Here is an 8,560-nt window from a genome sequence, read left to right as displayed (position 1 = left end):
TTTCTTTTTAATTTACATTTTATTGTAAAGGCGATCCACAGAGGGGCTACAGTTACACGAGATACTGAGTATATTTCTTTCTGAACAGTGTTACCCTCTCCCTCATTTTCTCCTACTCCCCCCCCCACTCCCCCCCTTCCCCCCAAGTTGTAAAGCTCGTTTTCAACAGTGTCTAGTGAGTATCGCTGTTGTATCGTTTCACCCTTTGTCCCGCCACTTCTGTGATTCCCCTTCCCTTCCCGAAATCAGACACACTTACATCTAAGACAAAGAGTACAGAAATCTAAAACAGTGATGGCAGGGAATAAACGGAAAGAAAAGAAAGAAAGAAAGAAAGAGAGAAAGAGAGAAAGAGAGAAAGAGAGAAAGAAAGAAAGAGAGAAAGAGAGAGAGAAAGAGAGAAAGAAAAGAAAGAAAGAGAGAAAGAAAGAAAGAAAGAGAGAGAAAGAAAGAAAGAAAGAAAGAAAGAAAGAAGGAGAGAAAGAAAGAAAGAAAGAAAGAAAGAAAGAGAGAAAGAGAGAAAGAGAGAAAGAAAGAAAGAAGAAGAAAGAAAGAAAGAGAGAAAGAAGGAGAGAAAGAGAGAAAAGAAAGAAAGAGAGAAAGAGAAAGAGAGAGACAGAGAGAGAGGAAGGAAGGAAGGAAGGAAGGAAGGAAGGAAGGAAGGAAGGAAGGAAGGAAGGGAGAGAGAGAAAGAACTGGAAACAGTATAATAATAAAGACAACAACAACTCTTTTTTCCATTTCTTGGAGCTCACTTCTCTAAGCATCGTTTGTGTAGTCGGCGAGCCATTGTGATTCTCTCCTAAGACCAGCCTTTGACTCTAGTGTTTTCCAGGTGGACTGCTTTCTCTCATCATCACCCTGAGCCGGAGGAAGACCGTGTGGGCCGCAGGGGAGATGGTCCACACACCTCACCTTTCATTAACCTCGGCTCTGTCTGAAGACGTCGTCCGGGACCTCGCGTCTCTCCGACTGCGAGCCTCGGCAGGCCCCGCCCCGCGCTGCTCCGAGCTGACTCGAGTCAGCTGTCTTTACTTCACTAGCATGGGGCCTCGGAGTCAGCGTGAGCTCAGCAGCCAAGCCAGGCGAGCCTCGTCCGTTTGGCTGGAGCATCCTTGCTTTTAAATGGCTCATGACATAGGGCCAGCCGAGGAGACCCCCGAGAAGCAAGGGGGCGATCACACCTGGGACCACCGCGGGCTGAGGCCCCATCACGGGCTTCGTGAAGACACCGAAGCGCAGGCTGACCCAGGACCAGAGAGGGAATAAGGAGAGGCCCACAAAAGAATCTCAGGGACTGAATGAATGGCCGGGATTTCCCACTTCCACAACAGGCTCAGGGTTTCATAATGACATTCTCAAGGCGGGATGAATCAGGGAGGTAGAACACACACACACTATCAGATCATTGCTGCTGGGAGACACTTAAAGACAGCGCTTTGAGCGAACACTTAAGTTTGGGCCTGGTTGCTAGTTTCTGTCTCCCGGGAGTGCTTTTCAGGGGAGGGGAAGTGCAGGGTAAGCTCCACGTTGCTTCCTGTGAATCCCATGGTGTGATGGCTGATCCGTGCATCCCCTCCAGACACCTGAGCCCACGTTCTTCTAGCTGGCCTGTGAGGTCTGAACGAGGGGCTGGTGAAGCAGATGGCCCTCCTCAGCATGCGGCCTTACCTGTGTTAGCCCTCCCTCCTTGCCACAAGACGCCCAAGGAAAATGAATTAAAAGGGCAGTAGGCAGGCACCAGCGGCTCACGCCTGTCATCCCAGCTACTCAGGAGGCTGAGCTCTGAGGATCGCAGTTCAAAGCCAGCCCAGGCAGGAAAGTCCATGGGACTCGCCTCCAATTACCCACCAAAAAGCTGGGCTGTGGCTCAACTGCTAGAGCGCTAGCCTTGAGCATAAAAGCTCAGGAACAGTGCGTAGGCCCTGAGTTCAAGCCCCAGGACCAGCACAAAAAGTAAAGGTGTTTGTTTGTGTGTGTGTGTGTGGGGGTAATCTCTCTTGGCTTGGTCACAGTACACTAAGATTGAATTCTCTGGATAGAAACATAGTCTAATTACATTAACTTTAGTAATTTAACAATGTAACTGTAGCTGAAAACCATTACTTCCAGGACCAAGCCCACAGAATCTGCAGAGAGTAAGATACCCGCAGCCTCCTTCCTGAGATCAGGACAGGCACAGCCCACATTCCATTCTCCGGCCTCTCCTCCTCCAAGCTTTGTACATACTCAGGGGCCTTACCTTTTAGGAGACTTTTCTCTCCTGCAGCCCTCTGGTCCCTTCCTCCTTCTAATTCTAGGCCTTTGTTATTCAAAGTACGGTACCCTAACCAGCCCAGGGCGTTATGAACCAGCCCCTGGTTAGAATGCAGAACTTGAGGCAGGCTGCGACCTGGGTGATTTTTTATGCATTGACGAATTCCTGGTTCGCTCTTCTGTTACTGCCCTTGATGGGACCCACTGAGGTGGGGGGGGGGGCACACTCAGTCCCGTTTGCTCACCAATACATCCCTCGCCCCAAAGCCTGCTTGACTGTGTTAGTTTTCAAGTAAAACGGCGTATAAAGTATATTCTGTCAAGTATATGAGATATTGAGATCTCCTATCTGGTAGAGTGTATTGCGCTACATTTCGTGTATATTGTTTATACGTGCAAGAGGGAACAAGAGAGAGAGCAAGCGAAAGAGAGTGCACTGGAAAGCTAGAGGAAGAGGCCATCCACCGGCCAGTTGTCTCTGCAGTTGGTTAGACAACTGGTTGTTGGGGAGGGGTGGGTGATTGGGGGGGCCGGGGGGGAATTCTCGGGGAGGGAGGGTGAGTTGGGGGAACCTTGGAATGCCCGGATCTCAGCCCCCAGTTATGCACTCAGGGCACAACAGCTGACGCGTAGAACTGTCCACCGCCGGCCATCTGCCGGGCCTCTTGTGTTCTCCCCGCTGTTTGGGCTGCTGCTGTTTGGGATCGTGTTCCTTTATGGCTTAGCAGCTCTGGGGAGGTGCTGCAGCTGCGGCTCTGCCAGGCCTTCGGTATCTTGGCTGTTCCAATTGGCTCTGTCAAGAGACTGCCCATCCAACTTCTCCTGGCCTCCTGCTCCTTAGCAGTTGAGAAAGGAGTCCTTTTGTAGTTTGTCATCGGAGGACACTGAGATGTGATTCCTGCCTCTCCTGCCCTCCTGCCCTGGTCAGCACCACCAACATGGCAGGACAGCACCCTAGTGCACGAGGGGCTGGATTGGACAGAGCTGCCAGGGAGTCCTTCAGCCACTGCCACCCAGGGCATGGAGGGGAGGAGAGGAGGGGAGGGGAGAGGGGAGGGGAGGAGAGGAGAGGAGGGGAGAGGAGAGGAGAGGGGAGGAGAGGAGGGGAGGGGAGAGGGGAGGGGAGGAGAGGAGAGGAGGGGAGAGGAGAGGAGAGGGGAGGAGAGGAGGGGAGGGTTGGGGAGAGGAGAGGAGAGGGGAGGAGAGGAGGGGAGGGGAGAGCGGAGGGGAGGGGAGGGGTGGGGAGAGGGGAGGAGAGGGGAGGAGAGGAGGGGAGGGGAGAGGAGGGGAGGAGAGGAGGGGAGAGGAGGGGTAGGGAGAGGAGGGGAGGGGAGAGGAGGAGAGGAGGGGAGGGGAGAGGGGAGGGGAAAGGGGAGGGGAGGGGAGGGGAGGGGTGGGGAGAGGAGGGGAGAGGGGAGGAGAGGGGAGGAGAGGAGGGGAGAGGAGGGGTAGGGAGAGGAGGGGAGAGGGGAGGAGAGGAGGGGAGGGTTGGGGAGAGGAGGGGAGGAGAGGGGAGGAGAGGAGGGGAGGGGAGAGGAGGGGAGAGGGGAGGAGAGGAGGGGAGGGGAGAAGAGGGGAGGGGAGAGGAGGGGAGGGGAGAGGAGAGGAGGGGAGGGGAGAGGAGGGGAGAGGGGAGGAGAGGAGGGGAGGGGAGAGGAGGGGAGGGGAGAGGAGGGGAGAGGAGAGGAGAGGAGGGGAGGAGAGGAGAGGAGGGGAGAGGGGAGGAAAGGAGGGGAGGAGAGGAGGGGAGGGGAGAGGGGAGGGGAGGGAAGGGGAGAGGGGAGGAGAGGAGGGGAGAGGAGAGGGGAGGGGAGAGGGGAGGGGAGGGAAGGGGAGAGGGGAGGAGAGGACGGGAGAGGAGAGGAGGGGAGAGGGGAGGAGAGGGGAGGAGAGAGGAGGGGAGAGGGGAGGAGAGGGGAGGAAAGGAGGGGAGGAGAGGAGGGGAGGGGAGAGGGGAGGGGAGGGAAGGGGAGAGGGGAGGAGAGCATTGCTTGGGAATTTGAGGTTGGAAAGCCCCCCCCCTTTTTTGCCAGTCCTGGGGTTTGAACTCAGGGCCTGGGCACTGTCCCTGAGCTTCTTTTGCTCAAGGCTAGCGCTCTGCCACTTGAGCCACAGCGCCACTTCTGGCTTTTTCTGTGTGTGTGGTGCTGAGGAATCGAACCCAGGGCCTGATGCATGCTAGGCGAGCACTCTACCACTGAGCCACCTTCGCAGCCCTATGGAGAACATTTTTTAAGTTCTACAGAACTAAAAGTGTCCACATCCAAGATGGACGCAGTGTGTGTGCATGGATGGGGGATTGCCTCTGGTTTTGTGGCTGTCCTGGCTTAGCCAGCTTAATACCCCATTGTCTAATCCCATCAGGTGTCTGCCTGACCCGTTCCTGCTTGGGCCCCCCCCCCCTCCATGGTTAGACCACCTATCTGTTTATCATTATGGCTTTCTCATCCGGGGTTTTGTGAGGCGACCCAGAGCCAGCCGGAGATCTGATGGCTGGAGGGGGGGGGGGGTGGCCAGGCCCGGGGCCAGTTGCAGACTGAAACCATGGAGCGTTTCAGCCGCGAAGCCTGTGAGACAATGCCCGCCGGGGAGTCCTGGACACCCTGGCCTCCCGGGCCCCCGGCCTCTGGAGGGTTTCTTACGTGGGACCCTTAGGATCCCAGGGGCTCCGGCATGTCTGAGCTAAGGGGCGCCCGGGGTGCCTGCACGCAGCGGCAGGTGTACCAGAGGGTGCCAGGGGCCAGGGCGGCGGCTGGCGCCAGGCATCTGCTCCTGCCGTCTGCCCAGAATAGAAGGTCTCATTGTGATACATTAATCCTTTGGCTGGGATTCTGCCCAGGCCACCAGCTCAGCCTGCGCCCCGGGCAGGGGAGGGATGGGGGCGAGGTACACTTAACTCATTCCGCACATTCCCCCTTCCCGTGCCCAAGTGCCCGTGCAGCTGCTCGGCCTTGCGCGGAATGCGGGCTGGGCCTGACAGGTGGCTGGGCACCCCCCCCCCCCCCCCCCCCCGCACACGAGGCCTGTGTGCTGTGTGCTGTGTGCTTCCTTGTAAGTGGCCCGCGCTGCTGGGGGCAGGGAAGCAGCCGGGCAGGCCTTTCTCTTCCTCCGATCTCCCCAGTGATGGAATCTGCACTTCTCACTCAACCTCTGCGCAGGGCAGCTCAGTCCTCAGTCCAACAGGGAGGATCTTACTCACCGCACAGGGCGTTGCTCTGTCCACAACGCGCTGAAGAGTTCACAGAGGGACAAAGACCTCGTGACTCCATCACGCGAGGTTGGGGGTCGGCTCTGACGGCGGCACAGGATGGATGTGGCTGTCCCTTCCTGCCTGGTGGGAGGAGGGGCTGGTGGCACTGTCCTGAGGGCTGTGTGGCCCTCCCCGGGGGGAGGTAGAGCTCCCAGGACGGGCAGCGGTGGTTTCACACTGGTGTCTGGCCACTCGAAGCCTCTACTGTACACCTGGAAATGGCTAAGATGGTAAAGACTTTTGGCGGTCTGTATGCTTCACCACAATCACACACATCACATGTCAGGTGTGTCACAGGTGCACCGTAAATGTTGCCTCTTCCCCACGCCGGGATAGCCATGAAGACCATCCTGACACCGCGTGGGGTGGGGGGGGACCACCGGTTATGGATGGGTTATTGTGAGGCTGGGGTGGAACCAGGCCAGCCCGAGGCTGGCAGAGCCCCGCGTCAGGACCGCTCAGCATTTGGAGACAGGGTCAGGAGAGCAGGTACTCCGCAGGTAGGCCCAAGGCTCAGAGCCTAGAGTGTCCATGCAGCAGTGATTGGTCCTGGCTCCTGAGTCTGGCTGGGGAGGAGGGGGCGGCGGTGAGGCAGCCTGGCATTCTCTATGATGCGCATCTCCCCAGAGACCTGCTTTCATCTCCTTACTGTCCGCATCAGCCCACCCCGAGTGCTCCAGGAGCTGAGAGACTGGAGTTCTCAGTGAACGTTCTGTTGTGAGTCTTAAGAAACACAGCCCAAGGGCCTAGGTCAGAGCCACCTTGAGGGCTTCTCCGGAAAGATCCAGAAATGAGTGTGTGCCTCTCCCAAGCAAGGGGGGGAAAAGCAGAGGCGGCAGCTGGGGCCGAGTACACCGTGACTCTCCGAGTCTCGCGCGGTAAACATGAGGCTATTTTTGTGTGGAGTATTTTCACAGGCTCATCGGCTTCATCAGAAAGCAACAGTTCACCTTCTGAGAGACTAAAGTTAATTTTCCAGGACCTTAAACAACCTTTGGCCCCGGCTTGGGAGGCCCAGGGACAGAGGTGCTGAGTGACACCACGCAGCAGAAATGGAAACGCAGGGGCGATGTCTGAAGGGGAGGCTGGGAGGCACGCTAGAGAGAAGAGGAGCCGGGGCTTGAAGATCACCAGAGCACCGGGCGCTGCTGAAAGGCGGGGGGTCACTGCACACCCTGGGCCCTGCACCCCGTCCTGCTGACTGGAGCCCCCCCCCCCGCTGACTTCCAGCCGCGTGGCCCCGTGGGTTTTGAGTCCCGGCTAGCTGGAGATCACCGCGGGCCCAGCACCCTTTGTGCGTGCTCAGCATCCTGCGTTGCCAGCCCAAACGCAGCAGGAGACGGTCCGTTCCTTGTCAGCCCGGGGCTCCCCTTCCAAGACTCCCCACAGGGCTGTGGTACAGAGGAGGCAGGAAGCAAGCAAGCACTGAGAAAATGACTCTGATCTGTCCAGCTGTGTCTTTCGATCCCTCTGAATTAGAGGTAATAATGCAGCCTTCACGGCGGTCCCGGACCCATCTTTATGCTCACACCCAGGGACGTGCCTGTACACACACACACACACACACACACACACACACACACACACACACACCCCACCCGGCCCCTAGACCAGCCTGCAAGCAAGGCCTGGGGTCCTCTGGACAGACATGTAAGCAATAGCCAGCTGTTGTTTCCAGCCACGGTGCAGGGGTCCACAGCATGTGCTCACCCACACACAGACAGAAACCCCACACAAAAAGGAACCCACGGAAAGGTGTCTGACATTGAGGCTAAGGTGAGGAAAGGCAGGCGGCTCTGCGCCCAGAGAATAAGAAGCAGTTGTTTCTAAATCCAACTCGAATACGGGTGACCTTCAACACATTATCTAACCTCTGTGGGTCTCCGTTTCTCTGAGCATAAATCAGGAGCTATAATTATGACCAGAGACTTGGCTACACAAAGAATAGTTGGGGGAAGAGGATGGGGAAGGGGAGGTGAGTGGGGGGGGAAAGCCTCGCACGCTGGACAGGTGAGGCTAGTGTGGTTCACGCTGCGGACCCCGAAGCCCGGGGTCTCAGCCCCGCATCTGTGTTTCAAGCTCAGCCACGTAGGTTTTCCTCTCCTCCCACTCCCCCAACTGTAACCCCTGTGCGAAAGTTAACATTAACATCTCACCCATTAATCCATGCCCATGTACGTTAGCTATGGGCCACACACTTTAGGACTCGGGTCTGGACACGTTGGCGTATTCTGTTCTTGAAGTAGGAGAAAGGAATGGCCTCTCCCCAGCTCCCAGACAGCTCTCCCCGGCTCCCCCGCTCGGAACCTCTTCCCGACCATGGAGACCTTTGGATCTCTGTGGGAGTCGGATGCGGGCGTCACTGATGCACAGATCCCTCGTTGTTTATACAACGAGACCCGATTTTTTTATTTCAACCCTCTACAAGAGGGACGGATGGGGTCTGTCTGTGGCGGTGTTGACCATCCTGCCCTGAACTTCATAGCTAGATGCTTTGAAAAGAAGTGAATTAATTTCTCCTCGCCAACACAGTCATTCTCACGGAGTTCAACGTTCAGCATGTGTGTGTTATTTTCTGCAGTATTTCAATATACATATTCTAACGAGGGGACCAGAAGAAGAAGCTCTTGACACGCACCCCCTCCTCCTCTTGCACAGAACCTAATTATTCCCTGACGCCATCCTGCCTTGTCAGAAAGCTCCACGGAGGCCGGCAGCTGGGACATTTTAGCCTCTGCAGATTAGCAGAGCTGAGGAATTTGTACGTGCAGCTTTAAAATAGCTGAGGTGTCAAACAGGGGTCAGTTTTCACCTAGGACATTTATGGTGGGGAATCTGCTCCGTGACTCCTTTGCTGAGCGTTTTTATTTATAGCCAGTTAGCTATTGCCAAGCTTCAGGCCTGGCCGCTTTGGAGGCCAGAGGGCAGTCACCTCCGCAGACCAACGCGCGTGTGTGTACACGCATGCGTGTGTGTGTGCACGTGTGTGCTGTGTGTGCTTACACACCCTGCAGGCATCCTCGGAACACCCTCATGTTTGGAGAAGTTTAGAGG

General features: G+C 56.5%; 1 long non-coding RNA gene across 1 annotated transcript; it reads right to left on the bottom strand.

Annotated features, from left to right (window-relative positions):
* Positions 1–2,784: 2,784 nt before the first annotated feature.
* On the bottom strand, positions 2,785–7,794 carry LOC122114687. The gene is made up of 3 exons (XR_006148599.1): positions 7,663–7,794; positions 5,456–5,728; positions 2,785–3,092 (listed from the first exon to the last, which is right to left on the bottom strand). It is a non-coding gene; the product is annotated as an uncharacterized LOC122114687 (long non-coding RNA).
* Positions 7,795–8,560: the final 766 nt, after the last annotated feature.

The sequence above is a fragment of the Dipodomys spectabilis genome, unplaced genomic scaffold (assembly GCF_019054845.1).
Source record: "Dipodomys spectabilis isolate Male_0828 unplaced genomic scaffold, ASM1905484v1 ptg000108l, whole genome shotgun sequence".
Classification (NCBI taxonomy): Eukaryota; Metazoa; Chordata; class Mammalia; order Rodentia; family Heteromyidae; genus Dipodomys; species Dipodomys spectabilis.
This window is presented reverse-complemented; position numbering and strand designations above follow the sequence as displayed.